Genomic DNA, 18,139 nt, shown 5'->3' on the forward strand with positions numbered 1-18,139 from the left:
GAGACTGGAGGGGCCACCATTTGTGCTGCATGGGAAGAGGCAGGACTACCTGAAGGAAATATCCCTTGTGGAAGTGAGGAGACTCCATTTGCAGACAGCCTACTGTGTCCCCTCCACAGTGTCTCCCCAGGTATGAGCAGTGGTAAGGAATGGGTAAAAAATAAAAAAAAAATACTTGTATTACACTGGATGGCTTCCTGGATGATTACCCCTTTCTACCATGTCTCGTCCACTGATGGTAACCAATAGGCTGACTGGGTCTGATGGTCAGCAGGCAGTTAGGGCAAAAATTCACAAAAATATTGCACAGATATCAAAATAAAAAATAATAATAATAATAATAATGGTTTTGCATGTAGAAGCAAGTCCTCCACTAGTCCTCACTTCCCTGTAACTATAAGTGTACAAACTGAGGCCCTCAACTTCAGGGGTTAGAGAATAGTCCCTTAGCCCCCTCCCCCATTGAACATGTCATTGTTTGACATTACTGCATATGAAGATTTTTAAATGAGCACTTTGAAGCTTTGCAATTAAGACGATTATATATACTACAAATAGAGAGATATAAACCCAGATAGAAAGATATGATAACGGTGTGAGGAATGATTGCCTCAACTAGCAGAGGTTGTTTTACTGGAACTTGATGGGGGAAGCAACCAGGAAGAGCATTGTGTATGTAAAGTGCCAGGTGGTATACTGAAAAGTAACCTAGTGAGGGGGTGGAGTAAGGAGATTTGGCCAACAGGGTTTGCAAATAAAGGGATACAAAAGCAGGAAGAACAGCAGCAAGTAGTTGGAAGAAGTTAAATTACACATATTTCAAAATATGTGACTAAATTAAGATAATTCAGAATATTTGCATGGGAATACTTGCACATATATTTTTGTACTCTGAATGAACTGCAAAGGATTTTCTCACAGATTCAGAGCAACAGTTGAAGATGTGTGTGAAGTGGCAGGGGAAACTGGGAGCAAGTTTTTTTTTTTGGGGGGGGTGGATAAAGTTGACAGAGTTTAAAGCTGCAATGCAAAATCCCCCAGGACAGATGTTTTGTAAGAAAGTGGAATATGATACTGCAAAGCTGTTGTGTAAGAGCTAGAATATCAGGACATAAGAAGGCCTTATTAACTTTAATTATGTTAGCAACAAAAAAGCAATAACCAGAAAGAAGAAATCAAATAGTAGACTGACACTGGAAAATCGTGCTAGGCATTCTAAAGAAGATAAACAAAAACATGTGAGGGAGCTTGTTAAGGGAAAGAACAAGATGCATACCTTTAAATGGAATGTGTGGGACCATTACCTTCATAATGGGGACCAGAGTGACAGAAAATAAAGGAGTATTGGGGCAGTTGAAAACAGCACAGAAAATAAAGACTAATGAATAGTATCTACGTTTATTTGCTGTAATATATTCTATGATATCAGATGTTAAAAAGCTTATGGAAAAAAAGAAACATGCTTATATAAACTCAGTAAGTATATGACCTATATTCATGGAATATTACAATGATGAGTTTGCATGCATACTGTTTTGATTAACTGTGAGTTGAATAAAGCTATGCTAAAATCATTTTAGTGATATAATGGGGTATGAAAACAACATCTTTAAAAACATTTCCTGTTCTCTTACAGAAAACACAAATAATAAGAAGTTACTGTCTGGAAATACATTGCAATGAACATAGTAAAGATAAAACAGTAAAGTAAATAAATACAAAAAGTATGAACAGAATATGTAATGTCCCCAACCTTCTTCCACTCCCATACTTGTTATTTTAAATCCATGGCTAGAAAGAAAAGAAAAGGTCTGCCTAAAAACTAATTAAAATAATAAAAAGAAGGGACAGTGAGGGATTCACGAATGGGACAACATGAATAGAAGAAAATAGCCAGCAGACTGGCTTAGGGAGCTTTGTAGCAGCAGGGAATATGGGGCCTGGAGAAGAGTGTGGTAACTTCAGGGGAGATTAAAGGAGGATAAAGTTGTAGTGATCTGACTAGATATGTGACAAATGGTAGACTGGAGCTGATGGAGTGGCCAACAGGAAGCTAGTAGACAGGAATGAATATGAAAAAGAAGGGGTAAGAAAGGCAGAGATCAAGAAGACATGGGCATATGCTGTCAAAGGTATACAAGTGAGTCATGTGACACAGAGTAAGGTGAAAGGAGAAAGTAAGAGATTCACCTATAACAGAGAGGACAAGGAGAAGGAAGCAAAGGTGGAAGGACAGGTGACAACAGCAGTGACAAGTGATGGTAGGAAAGACAGAGCCAGAAGTAGCCGTGCAGGTGCCATCACCACCAATAGGACAGTAGGGAAGTGAGCAGGGAAGGGCACTCAGTCAGATGGGAGGAATAGAAGGGGAAAGGGGAAAAACAGTGCTAAGAGCTTCTATGGAGAATGCAGAACAGGTGGGAAAGGGGTCAGATACATCAGAGAGAATGAGCCAAACAGTATATACTGGGGTTACTAGAAATGGAGAGGGAAAGGTTGCAGATACGAGGGGTAGGGGTATGGGGCAGGAAGTGGATTTCTGGTGAATGGGGTCTCAGTCAGCAAGGGAATAAACATTCTTAGCAACTTAACAAAGACCACGTAGTTAAATTAGCCTTAGGTCTCAGGCTTAGTACTTGGAAGGAGGTGGCCATTGTAGAAGTGACTGAAGTGACCTGTCGCAGGAGACAGCAGAGGTAGTTGCAAGCAGGGCCAATGAACTACCAAAGAGACACCAGGAAATTGGGTAGGATTCAGCATTCTCAGAAATGTTATCTATGTCAGCAGCCAGCACATTGAAGAACGAGAGGATTAAAGTGCATTATGATTGACTGGAACAATAAACAAGGGAGAATGGTTATGACTGGTAGGAGACTGGGGGTGAGGTGCTGGCAGAAAAACGACCATGAACATGCCCCTGTGTTGTTTAGAGATAGCTCCATGTTAGTTCAGAAAAGGCAGTGTGTGTGTGTGTGTGTGTGTGTTGGATGGCAAGTTGAAAGCAGCAGCGTTCTTGAGCTTAATTTCCTGACTTATTGGATTCCTAAAATCCTAAACCTACCTGAGGGACTATCCTTCAGGATAGAAAGGCACACAAGCCTTTAACTACTACTTCTGTATCCAATAAAAACAGCTGTCCAATATCTATTATTGTAAGATTTATCTCCGCTCAAGACAAAGACCTTGTTTTAAGAACTGCCTGGTCCCTTGCTCCATTAAAACTTGGTGACCAAACTATCAAGCTTGACAACGATTTTTCACCCCTTGTAATGTCAAAAAGAGGAGCACATGCCCTTCTAATAAAATCATTAACAATGGAAGGAATCAAAGCACAACTCATATTCTCAGGAAGAATAGGACTATCTCTGCCAGAAGGAAAGGAAACTATTGACTCTCTCAAAGAAGCATCCACATTTGTACAAAAAAAGAACCTTTTAAGTCAACCTGAACCCATGGATTCTTCAATGAACTTAAAAAGACAAGCTTCAAAAAATGAGTGGACTACTAAAGTAAAAAAGAAACCCAGAGACAAATGATTATACATAACTTCACATTTCATGCAAGTGTTTGTTTTCTCCCATCTAAATAATGTGGAATTATACACAAAAGGTAATATAACTTTTTTCTCTCCTATTATCTTTCCCACAACAATGTTAACTTTATAAATAATATATATTACTCAAAATTTAAGTAAATCAAAATCTTATCCAACTACAAACTACTATTTTATACTTTTATCTCTTTATATACACAGCATAGCACTAGTGAATTGGTATAAAATCACTCACTCATTTCATATATTTTTTTATATATATATATATATTTTTTTTTTATATACCCTAAACTTATTTCTTCATGCATGTGCCTTCCTTTTCTGTTTTAGTCCTAGTGTCATAGTATCTAATCACTGCAGGAGAGAGAAATGCTTACTGTGTTACTGTTAAGTAATTAAAAAGAAAGTGGTGACATTTTATTATTATATATACATTTACTACTTAACTGAACTTCTGCAATGTGCTCCATTTAGCTAATATATCTTATAGCTGTGTATGGTTAGTAATTTGGAGCCTTTATTTTAAATATTCATCATTTTACAAGGTATGCTTAAAGGCTTTGCTTCACTAGAAAATTCCTCCCTACTTACTTTTTTGATGGGATTTTGACAACTTTTGTGACAAGCTCAAGCTTCTAAAGGCTTTAATTAGCTCACAAACTCATGTGAAACAATTTATGCTATCTTCCAGGAAGTAGGCCTGACATGTGAACCTGTTTCTCTTCACTGAACTCTAAACAGCCAGTCAGATTCAAGAATGATTGTTTTAAGTGTGTTTTCATTCATTTAGCAATTATTTTTTATCTAAAAGTCTTATAAGCATATATTTTAATGTAAATAGTGAATTATTTAATCCAAATTGCATTTATATTTAAATAAGAATTACAAACATGTTTCTGACAGTAACAATTTTAAATGCTTTAATGACATTACAGTCCTGTATTTACTCATATCAACAAACGATGATTAGGATTAATCAATTTGTCTTAGTTAGTCTGTTTGGATAAAAAGAATTTTAAGAAATTGCATACAGCTTCATGTTCTTTGTTCATGCATACATAGTATATTAAATTGAATTTTTCCTTTTGTATGTTTTTAATGTACTTGCAGTTTCCCTTCTGCTTGCTATTAACCTGCAGTAGCTAGGAATTCCCACTAGATGTCATGAGAAGGTTAGTTTGTGACTTCTATGAGAGATATCATAAGCCTGGATATAGTTTATTCATGCAAAGGTTATTAAAATATCTAGTTTTATTTTCAAATTTAGAGTTTTTAAATTGTCCGTAACAGTTTTAAAAAATGTATTTGTCATAATGAATCAAGAAAAGCACTTTTCAGTTTTACTTATAATAGCAGTCTTCATCAAGTGATAATATTTAACATTAAATCTATTAATGTCAATGGGTTGAACAACCCCATGAAATAGAGTAGTGTCAACAAATATTTAATGCTACATAAAGCAGATTCATTCAGGAATCCCACTTAGTAACAGAAGATCTAAACAAATTAACCTTTAAGGATTATAAGATTTTGGTAAGTTCAAACTACAACCACAAAAGAAGAGCTGTCCTAATTTTACACAGAAAATCAAAGAGAATTCCAGAAATAGTTGACTCATACTCAAGCAATGATAAGCAATGATAGTGTGCTTGCTTTAGTCATACTAAAACTAGATAAAAAGATGTACACTTTTGCAAACACCTACTGGATATCAGGTATTGAGACTAAAACTGTAAAAAGCATTTAGAAACCATAGCATTGAAGTCTAAAGGTGAGTTACTATTAGCAGGTGAGTTTAATTGTATCTTGTCCTCCACTGATACCACAAGCTCTAAGCCCTTCAAGATGTCATCTGTTGCCAAACAGTTGAACAACTACATAAAAGACAGAAACATAATTGACATTGAAGGTGTAAAAATATCCTCCCTGAAATATTCTCACTACTCTTACAGATTTGGCACACAGACCAACATTGACAAAGTCTTTGTAACCAGCTCTTTACTGGTCAAAATTGATAATGTACTGCTGACATCATGCCCCATGTCTGACCACAATGCTATCACCTTCAATGTAACACTTAATACCTACCTCTTAAACTTCTGCCAAAGACTACCTGCTTATCTAGTAACAGTACAAGGATTTAAACAATGGCTTCTAAATGAAAAAAAGCTGTACCTAGGGGAGCGCTACAGAATCCTGAAAGCCCAAAATCCTGAAGACCAAAATCCTGAGACCAAAATCCTGAAAGTTCAAAATCCTGAAAACTCAAAATACTGAAAACTCAAAATCCAGAAAACACACAGGATATCAACATTTACTATATTCCAGCACAAGTACATACAGAAACAAATAAAACACAAATTATAATACTGTTCTCCAAGTATAAGCAGGGGAACAAGCCCCCCCTGCACCTCCCCTGCTACTTAAATATATCAACTCCAAGATTGCACTTAGTGTAGTGAAGTCAGTCTTGGAGTTGATATATTTAAGTAGTAGGGGCTGTAGGGGGGTGCAGCCCCCACATTGGGGGTGCAGGGGGGCTTTCCCCTTCTGCATATAGTTGAAGGTTAATATGTTTCTGTATGTACTTGTGCTGGAATATAGTAAGTGTTAGTATCACGTGTGTTTTCTGGATTTTGAGTTTTCAGTATTTTGAGTTTTCAGGATTTTGGGCTTTCAGGATTCTGTAGCGCTCCAGTACCTAGACACCAATAATAATGGAGAGGTTTCAAATATTATCTTATGGGGCACTTTAAAGGTAGTCTTACATGGTAAAGTCAAAAGCTGGTATATAAATAAAAGAAAAGAGTGGGGTAAAAAACTAGTAGACATACAAAAAGAAATTGATGAACTAAAACTAAAACTTACATCAAATGACAACTCTGCATTAGCTGACATATGTAAACTGAACAAGGAATATCAGGATATCATACAGCATAAAATATCAATAAATCTGGAAAACATCAGATTGTAATCCTAATCAATTAATCACAAGAGTATGCACAGGATTGTGATTAGATCTAAATATTTAAATAAAAAGTCATATAAAAGAAATATACACTAGAAATAATCAGACTATCAAAGTTGCAGATCTAAAATATCTTATGTTTTTAAAACTGTTACAAGAATATTATTAATAATAACTCATCTACAAGTAATAAAAGTATAGACAACTTTCTTGCTAATACTATTCAAAAGAAGCTATCCAAATGCAATGTTAATAACATAGACAAACCGTTTTCCTTTAAAGACTTAAAGGAACAAATAAAAAATCTTAAGACAAAAAGGCACCAGCCAGAATGGTCTGATTCTGGAATTTTACAAACTTTTACTTGATAACATCTTGAAAATCTTACTCAGTGCATGCTAAGAAGTTAAAACTACAGCAAACATCCCTCCCTCATGGAAATATTCTATCATCTCTCCCATCCTAAAACCAAATAAAGAGCCCAACCTTTGCACATCATACAGGCCAATTTCTTTGCTTAAGATTGATTACAAGATATTCATGTCTATTTTAGCAGACAGATTAAATATTATTCTTTCAATATTAATTTATGAAAACCACACCGGGTTTATCAAAAACAGAAAGGTACAAGACAATGTAATTAGATTACTGTCCTTAATAGGCTTGGCAAACAAGAAAAAAAAAAGCTTTCTATTTTAAACCTCGATATAGATAAAGCTTTTGACATGGCCATATCTGGTTAAAGCTCTGCAAAAATACAATTTCTCTCCAAATTTTATAGGATTAATTAAAAAAACTATATGAAACATCCATAACCTATGTAAAGATTGGGTCTTATCTAGCTACCCCATTCAAAATATTAAGAGGTGCTAAACAGGGGTGCCCCCTCTCCCCATTACTCTTTGCCCTGGCTATTGAGCCTCTTGCAAATTATGTTAGAAATAATGTTGTTTCTTTTGGCTTTTCCCAGTTAGGGGTCACCACAGCGGAACTCCGGTCCGCTAATAATTGGTAGTTGATTTTTACGTGCAGAGTTACCAGCCCTGATGCACAACCTTCAACGAAGGTATGCCCATTCATGCATGTCTCCATGCAGAAGATGCTCTAGCTGAGAATCGAACCAGGCAGCGTTTTACTGTGAGGCGACAATGCTACCGCAGCACCACCACCACCGTGGGTTATGTTAGAAATAATGAGAGCATTAAAGGATATAAACTGTCAGACAAATTATCCCCCAAGATGCAACTGTTTGCTGATGACCTACTAATAACTTCTAATGATATTGAAAATAAAATAGATCACCTTTTACATAATCTAGATTTCTTTGCAAATATCTCTGGTCTAAAATTCAATCACAACAAAACTCGGGCACTTCTAGTGAATAACAATTTTACTATGAAACTTAGATCAAAAAGAGACATAAACTGTGAGGGCATGCATATTAAATATCTAGGTATCATTATTGAATCTAATTATAAAAAATCACGCTCATCTAATTGCCAACAAATTATAAACTCAATTACTAGTCTAAATGACAGTTGGAACTGATTATTCTTCACATTTGAAGACAGAATAACTTTAATCAAAATGATACTGTTACTTAAAATCGTATTCATTGGCCAAGCTCTGATAATTCCTCCACCTGTCAAAATTAAACAGAAAATTATTAACTTATTACTCAACTTCCTTTGGTATCCCCAAAAAAAACAAGAATTTCTCTTCTCTGGCATACCACAAGCTGGGATGAAGGAGGTATAGGGTTTCCAAATATTGATTTTTATTTAAACTCCACATTTATTAACATATTGTTGCTTTGGAGTAACATTTCTACTACTACATCATGTTTGAAATCAATGCATGAAACCTTACTTCTAAATAGTAATAGGACATTGCTTGGACCATATACTCAAATAGATACAGACTTCTTTATATGGATTTTAAAAATATACATTCAAAGTGAAAGGTCAAAACCTGTTCTCACACCTCTTATAAACCAAATATTGCTGTTGTTTAAAAAGCTTATGTTTTCTAATCAATTAATTAAGAATTTATTAATAATTATCTTTCCTATTGCTTACACAAATAAATGTTTGATATATTCTAATACTCAGAAAATGGTAGAATTTAAGAAGGGTGACCTATTATATCGGAATCAGTTTCTCTCAGCTAATAAAATAAGTTCTTCAGACTATTTGATCAGCAGATAGAGTTTGAAAAATTGCAATTGGCTGGACATCCAAACTTGTAAGGATCTTATACATACTAAGTTCTTACCATTATTAGAGGCGTACAATAAGAGTAACATAAAAATCTTGGATTTTATCTCAATAATTATTAATAGCTCACCCAAGAACACTTGATACATATATGTTATTTATAAAATTCTCAGAAATAATTTTAGTAGAACAGATATTTTTTTTTTTTGGAATTATACAAGTGAAGTTAATAGACAAGTATTCTCAGAAAAAGATAAAAAAAAAACCTTTGTTTACAGTCAGTGAAGGAATCCACATCTTCCCTGTTCTGGCATGCATACACATGGAAATTTTTACATAGATGTTTTTCACCCCACACACAGTAGCAATAATGTACAAGAAAGATGAAATGAAATGCTGGAGATGTGGACACCTCCTGATGCTGACTGGATACATATGATTGTTAATTGCAAAATAATTTCCCCATTTTGGTTACACTTTAAATATCTTTGTAAAGCTCTATGGAATGACAACTGTGTAATTTCTGACTCCCTTATCCTTTTTAATGTTCCTAAAGTCATTCCTAAAAAACAAACATTTTTACAATGGTCTAGTCTCTCTATAGCAAGGAAAATTGTTACTAAAAATTGGAAATCCCAATCTACTCCTGTCTTTAAAGTTGAGTTTATTCATCTTGTGAAATATGTTTGTAAGAATAAGACTTCCATTATAAAAGCGAGGGCTAACAACTCAGCTAATCATTTAATTGCTCCAACAAAATGGTCTAATCTGTTAGAGAAATATTGTGTTCTCATATATATATATATATATATATATATATATTTTTTTTTTTTTTTTTTTTTTTTTTTGACTTCTGCTATATGTTCCAGGGTCATCTTTACTGTCACAGATACACAGTCTATAATATAGCAATAACCCATGCCTGGGTGTGGGTAATGCTGGATTTACCCACGGATGGCGTGGTTTGGTCCCAAGGGCGAAGCCCGAGGGACCAAACAAAGCCAACCGTGGGTAAATACAGCATTACCCCCACCCAGAAGTGGGTTATTGCTATTATACCATGACATTATTTAAGAAAAGAAACTATTACTTTTCTTAAATAATGGCATAGTATAATGCCTGTTTACTGCCCTTCCGCAGATGTCTGGCATCCGCGGCAGTTCTGAAGTACTGCGCGCCTGCGCAGTACATCAGAGCTGTGGGCAAAAGTAACGGAGAAAGCAAGATCTCCGTTGCTTTTTTTACTGTTTTGCTATGTTAAATGGGTTTAACATAGCAAGACAGTTTTAAAAACAACGGAGATGTCCGTTGCTTTTTAACTGTCTCGCTATGTTAAACCCATTTAACATAGCGAACAATAAAAAGCAATGGAGATCTTGCTTTCTCCATTGCTTTTTGAGTTTATTCATCTTGTTAAATGGGTTTAGCATAAGACTTTTAAAAAGCACTAACAACTCAGCTAATCATTTAATTGCTCCATGTTAAACCCATTTAACATAGCGAAATAGTGTTTTATATATATATATATATATATATATATATATATATATATATATATATATATATATATGTACGCTGGCCAATCAGTTGTTATGGACATTGTATATAGGTTATTATAGCAATAACCCACGCCTAGGTGTGGGTAATGCTGGATTTACCCACAGGTGGTGCGGTTTGGTCATGAGGGTGAAGCCCGAGTGGCCAAACAAAGCCAACCATGGGTAAATACAGCATTACCCACACCCAGAAGTGGGTTATTGCTATTATACAATGACATTATTTAAGAAAAAAAATAATTACTTTTCTTAAATAATGGCATTGTATAATGCCCCCTTGCTGCCCTTCTGCAGCTGTCTGGTATTCTGCGGCAGTTCTGATGTACTACGCATGCGTATGCCTACGCAGTACATCAGAGCTGTGGGCAAAAGCAATGGAGAAAGCAAGATTTCCATTGCTTTTTACAAACTGTTTTGCTATGTTAGATGGGTTTAACATAGCGAGACAGCTTTAAAAAAGCAACGGAGAAAGCAAGATCTCCGTTGCTTTTTACAAACTGTCTCGCTATGTTAAAGGAGTTTAACATAGCGAGACAGCTTTAAAAAAGCAATGGAGAATCTCCATTGCTTTTTTAAAGATGTCTCGCTATGTTAAACTCGTTTAACATAGCGAGACAGTGTGACACAACGGAGATGTTGCATTCTACGTTGCTGTAAAAAAAGAGTTATAGTAATGGAAAAAGTCCAGACGACTGGACCTTTTTCCATTACTATAACTCTGATTTGCAACATGTACACGCTGACCAATCAGCGTGCACATTTTTGAATATTAATGGGGGGGTCGTTGTATAATTGTTTTTTCTTGTTACTATACCGTTAAGTTATTGTGTTATAAAATGAATAAAAACATTTTGAAAAAGAAAAAGAAAAGGCAGCAGGGCTCATGCAGGAGTTGAAAAGTTACATCTCAGTGATTACATCTTTAAAGTAAGATGGAAATGGACCTTGTTCATGCAAAATGTGAGAGAGGCAGGTATTCTGGGAATAGAAAGAATGAACAATGACACACAAATGGATAAACCAGAATGGCTTGTAACATGGGTGGATAGTATCACTATGCAGTCCATGGAGGCTAGTTATCAAGATGAGGAAACTGCAAGACATAATGAAGGAAGGGAAGATGGACAATGCTTGTATCAGAGAAGCATGGGTCAGTGACTAGGGGGACATGCAGTACAGAAGTGTCTGGTTGTAGCATGTTCAGGAATGACTGAGAAGGGTGGGATGGAAGGGGAGTAGTGATTCACATATAGGCACAGAATGTGAGGTCTGGATGCATACAGCAGCCCATGAAAGGACCAAGGAAGAGGCCAGGATCAGAACTTAGGGTATGTGCCGTAGGACTTAAGGTTCAGACAGTAGGGAACGTTGACATATTAATCAAGTGTTTTGGCCCCCAAACACATCAGGACACAAGAATGAAACACTGAAGGAGAGAATAAAGGTGTGGGAGTAGGAGGAACAGGGCAGACTTAGAGAGTCCTAATGCCACGGTAGAGAAGAAGGAGTAGGATTTGGCTGCAGTATTTCAGTATGAGGTCTTCTTCCAACTGGTGTGGGATTATACCAGAAGAGACAAAATTGTGGATGCGGTTATGACCTAGGTAGATGGGATTATGGATGTCAGGCTCAAGGTATTATAAGCTAACTGTAGTCATGTGACTGTTATTTAGAGTGTGGAGAATGGTAACAATGCTAAGACAAAGAGGACCATGAGGGAGTTTAACGAAATGAATTATGATGAATTGGGAGAAAGAGGTCAAACATGATCTGGAGGAGTTAAATACAAACCGAGGGAATAACAAGCTATGGGTATGGATCAGGAATGCAATACTTAAAGTTATGGACAATGGGAGGAAGAATCAAAATGAGGAGAAGGCTAGGCTAGTGACTAGAACAAAAGATAGGGGCCAAAAAAGAAAGAAGGGAATGGAGTGGCGAGGTGGAAGTAGTATGGTAGAAAGAGGCAAGCAAAAGGGTAACAAAGGAGGTGAGGGCAATAAAATGAGCAAGTCAAAAGGAAGATAGAAAAAAGTTAAGAAGGGAAGAAAAACTTCTGTATGTATTGAGAAGTGAGAGGAAAGGGGGGGACAGACATGGTTAGGCTCAACAAAGACAAGAAGGAACTCTTGGAAGAATAAAAAAGCAAAGCTAATGCATGTGTTTCTGTAGGAAAGGAAAGGAAAGGAAAGGAAAGGAAAGAAGAGGAGAGGAGAGGAAAGGTTCTTCACTGGGAGGAAGGTATAGCAGACTGGGGAGAGAAGTAAACAGGTACCAGCAGAGAAATGGAGAAGGTTGAGAAAGAAATGATATTCCTATGGCCGGTAAAATTACAGGGAGCACTGCCTCTCAGTGTCCTCAGAAATCTGGTCAGTGGGCCAACACATTCCACCAAATGAAGTTTTCAACAGATCACTCACCATTGCAAAAGTGCCTGAAGTCTGAATGACAACAAGTGTTATACTATTTTCTAAAGGTGTGGGAGGAAAACCAACTGTTATATCTTTGTACAAAGGAGGAGTAGGAAAAATTCAGGGAACCACTGGTTTGTTAATCTAAGAGTAATGGCAGTAAACAACATGGAGAAAATCCTGAAGAAAACTGCTTTCCTAATAAGCAACAATCTCTAAAACAACAAAAGATATGATTTCATGCCCAGAAAGGCCTTTGAAGCAAAGTAGATTTACAGGAGAACTTGACAAAGGAGTGCCAGAACACATTGTCTACCTTGGTTTCACAAAGCCATTTAACTAAGTCCTACACAGGTGGCTGCTAGAAAAAATGTGAGGGGTTGGAGGGAAGAACTGTACTAAAGAAATGGACTGCTGTTTGATTAAATATGTAGGTGACCAGTGGTGTCTTGCAGGGCTCAGTGCTAGGATTGCTTTTGTTCTGTATTTACTTCTCTAACCTACAGACTAAAACCCAAGACCTATGGCTTACCAAGTTTGCTGATGACTGCAAACAGGGAGCCGTCAAATCCCTCTTTGACAAAGAAGCCCTCCAACAGAATGTTACACTTATAAATGACTGGTGTATTGAAAATGGGCTTAAATGCCAAAAACTGCAACAATGTTTAATTTGGCAAACAAACCATTTCCCCTGTGCATAGCATTGACCATACCCTACTTCAAAATTAAAATTTAGTTTGAGACCTGGGAACCTGGGTTGATAATTCTCTCTCCTTTGATCACTACGTAGCAGCGGTTGTTAGGGAATCCTACTACATCGCATAGCTGATCACCAAGAGAATATCATTCATATCAAAAAAGAATATTATCCTATTTTATTCAGCACTGCTCAGACCAAGTACGGAATACATCCCTTCCTTCGGGGATATACCACACCTGACATATCAAAGAGTTGGAAAGACCCTCGAAGTTTCTAACAAAGAGGATCACAGTCTTAAAATCCCTAAGCTACCAGAAAAGACTAAAAGTACTGTCCCTCTTTTCTGTGTCTTATAGGTGTCTCAGAGGAGACATATGCCTTGATTTCTGCGCATTCAGGGCCGCAGTCATCCAGGATCTCATCTACATTCACAAATCAAACAATTCTGTAAATACAAGAACAAGGTATCCAAACCTAATTGAGCAATAGTGAGCAAAAGCTACTGTGTGCATTCACATGCGATGTTAAAGAATTTGAGCTCTTGTGCGACTTTCATATCTGGTATGGTCAAAGCAACAACTTTATTCCATTTATTCCACTTAATTTAATATTTAGTTGTATATTGTTTGTGTGATTTTTCTCACAGAAGTTGATTTAAAATCTCTTTGAATTCTGTGGTAAGTGATTTTGATTATCCTTTTCTTTCAGAATTCTTTATTCATTTGCAGCTGAAAATGGATTCCTTAAATGGTTATTCTATTAATCATTTGCTAAAGCAAAAATATATTTCACAGTGTAGTAAATGCTCTGTATATTTAAAGGTAACACCTGTTAACACTGGTAATCTGTGTTCTTCATGTCAAAAGTTGTATAATTTGTTTACTGTTATTAGAAGTAAATCTAGACTTACTGATGATGAATCCACTTGTGCTACTGGTACAGTTGGAGAACTGTTGTTAGACTGGCCTGATGAGATAAATAATGTCAGGCAAAGAGCAAATACAAGATATTTAGGAAAGGATGTGTCTATTGTCTGTAAAGATCACTCATCTCCTCTTGAGCAAGATAAGACCAGTGACAACTCTGCAATACTGGATACAAGTATATGGCAATCTAAGGATTCACAGCATGTAAAAGAAACTAAAAAAGAAAGAAAGGAACCTGTTCAAAGCAAATGACAAGTAATAAATACAATACGATTAATGTCTATGAAGCAGAGAGAGTACATACTAAAAAGGACACTGCTTTGTTATGTAACACACAGATTACAGGGCATGATAACATTTTTCTACCAGAAAACCCTCAGTCTACAGAAAAAAAGGCATCATGTTTCCAAAAGAGAAGGTAAAAAAAAGTGGCAAAGGGCAGGTGAAAAGGAAGAAATCAAAATTAAACTTTGAAGGACTGAAGAACCTTACTGTAAGAAAGAAGAGACAAAAGACAGAAGTTGAAAACATGGGTCAGTCTATAGATGTACAAAGCTAGCTGGATGACAGCTGTATGCTTGCAATTGTGATAAGCAATAAAAACGAGACCAATGGTGATGAAGATCATTCCTTCGTAACAATTGATAGAGCAGATATTATTATATTATTACTGAATCACAAGTTGAAGATTCTTCAGGTCTGGTGAGAAGAGATATTTTTGTAATTATAGATACAATTATTAGAGGAACTGATACATTTGCAGAGAGGGTAAAAGCATAGAATAGTGTTATGCTTGTCAGGAGCAAAACTAGAGGATGTGAGAAAGGCCGTAGGATGCTTTAATGAAGGAAGTATGGATCTGTTTTATTCATGTTGGTACAAATGATCTCATCCCCAATGACTCTCTGACTGTTAATAGGAACCTTACAGCCTTCTTAGATAGTATAGCTTGCACAAGTGTTAGGACACATTTTTCACAAATCATATATAGAAAGGATAGTTAGCTCATCATGAATGAAAAGATTTTGGGGGTAAACACCTATATGAAAAATTGTCCCATTTAAAAAAAAATGGAAATGTGTAGAGCATCTGAGCCTGATTTTGGGCATTCATGTTTAGACACAGAGTGTATTTGTCAGGAAAGAACATTTTTGTGGCAATATTTCACAAACACAAGGCAGGATTTTTGCCAGATTAAAATTTTAATAGTTCACAGATAACATTTGATACATCTCTGATGGTTGCTAATGCTAGGAGCATTAATAATAATTTTTATTGGAAAATCTGCTATGTTCCCACAAGATTGATTATGCAAAACCAGTTCTGCCAGGATACAAATGGTTTTACTGTAACAGACATTCTAACAAAAAGTAGGTGGCAGTGTTATGATAAGCATTAAAGATAGTTATGAGACCTATGATTATTACGTGTTCAGTGATAACACTAATATTATAGACTGTGTAGCTGTGACAGTAAAGATGACCCTGGAACATATAGCAGAAGTCAAGTGGTGATGACCTAGAGAAATTTATACATTTCTTGCATGCAATGCAGGAGTGACAAATAATGGTGGTTGGACATTTAAATTTACCAGAAGCAGACTGGAATAATATTGATTCAACATTTGTAAGGAAATTATTTACAGCATATGTTCAGGAACAACAGTTGCTTTATATTATAAAAAAGCCTACAAGGGAATGGAACATATTAGACATTGTTTGTGTTGCTAAAGAAATTACTGTCAAGTTTTACCACAGTTGATGTGCAGTGATCATGGTGTTATAAAAGTTAATTTGTTGCTAGATAATTCTTCCAAACTGAAGTCTAAATCAGTGCACAGAACCCCGGGCCTCCGCTGAAAATTGGCTTCATTCCAAGTCGGACTTTCCTAGTAAACAAATGTTAAATAAATAAAATAAATAATTACAGATTATATGTAAACAAAACATCACTATGTAAAACTAATTGCACTGATGCACTCAGTAGAATAACTGCAGAAGAAACGAGGAAAGTTTTGAAAGAGAAATTGTTTTAATGTAAAAAAATTTAAAAAAAAAAATGTTTACCATCAGGATCTAGGCCAGGGGTCTGCAACCTGTGGATCTGGAGCCGCATGTGGCTCTTCCACCCCTCTGCAGTGGCTCCCTGTAGCTTTGAAAAATAATGGCCACATTACTGCACAACACACACTCACACACACACACACACACACACACTGAGAGTGATCCAGCGACAGACTTTAAATATTGCTCTTATAAACTTATAAACTTGCTAGAATAACATGATTTCTGTTGCCATGCATTCCACACACAGAGCGATTGAGTGATCCCCTGGCAGCAGCAGCATCTCCTGAAAGGTTTCCATACCTCTCAAAAGTCTTACCACAAGAAATCTGGACAGAGCCACAAATAAAGGGTAACAAAGGAATAAAAATAGGGATGGACTTTAAATATTGTTCTTATAAACTTAGAAACTTGCTAAAGTAACATGGTTTCTGTTAACATGCATTTTACACAAATATACACACACACACACACACACACACACACACACACACACATACACACAGTTATCTCTCAACTGTGCAGATTTTCACAGAATGTCCCGACTTTTGCCTCATATTTTTGGTCTGTTTCTCATAAAATTGTGTTTTTCTGGCAAATCATTGAGGGCTGAAGTCAGAAAAAATGGACAGATATTTGAATTTCAGACTTCATACCCTTCTGAAAATTCATGCTAATGCAAAATCTGTTACTCTATCAACTTTCTAAGTTTGTAAGAGCAATATTTAAAAGGAATCCCTATTTTTGGGCCTTTGTGCCCCACTATTTATGGCTTTCTCCAGATTTCTTGTTCTAAGAGGTCGATAGGGTTGCCACCTTATGTTGTGGCTAAAACCGAAGTAAGGCCACATCCCTTGCACCACAAGTAACCCCGCCCATCCACCTCTCACCCACCAACATACTGCCCACTTGGTGGCATCACTGTGACATCACATGGTGGGAAACGCCCTTTTTTTCCATTCCTCCTGCCTGCTTTTGGTTGATTTAATATGCTTTTCCCTAAAAAAAGCATAGTAAATCAGCCGATTTACAAACTCCGATAGTCTGTTTCCTTTTTGAAACAGAATACTGCAGTTTGTACAGCATTTTCCAAACTACCAGAGAATCAATTTCATTTCCTCATAGTCCAGAAAAAAATGGAGGGTGGCAACCCTACATGTTGACAGATATGACACACAGACAGCGATCAAGCAATCCCAACAAAGGAACAAAAATAGAGACGGATTTTAAATATTGCTCTTATAAATTTAGTTCTTTTTTATTTAGTATAGTAACTATGTATAAAACTTTATACGCTATGGTATCTTCATTTTAGGGGTCAAACAGGTTTTGTGGCTCCAGATGAATTTTATTTGGTGGGAGAGGGGCCAAAATGTCTCTTTTGATAGTGAAGGTTGCAGACCCCTGATCTAGGCATAGAATGTCAGGGGGATATTCTTCCATAAAAACAACATACTTGATTAAGATGAGAGACAAAAAATATAAGAAATGGAAAAGAGGTCAAACTACAACTTTGAAAAATAAAATAAACATGCTGGACAGACAAATTAGAGTGTGAGACAAGATAAAAAATGTGAATAAAGCTTATATAAAGACATTGAGCATAATAGGAAGCTATTTTATAGATACATAAGATATGGTATAAGTAAAGATGTATAGATTGATAAAGTATGTGTAGATTATAAAATGTATTCTCAAACATTTATTCTCAGACATACCAGATTATCAATATATTTACAAAATCTT

This window comes from Protopterus annectens, chromosome 13.part0, assembly GCF_019279795.1.
Source record: "Protopterus annectens isolate FY-2018-M chromosome 13.part0, PAN1.0, whole genome shotgun sequence".
Classification (NCBI taxonomy): domain Eukaryota; kingdom Metazoa; phylum Chordata; order Ceratodontiformes; family Protopteridae; genus Protopterus; species Protopterus annectens.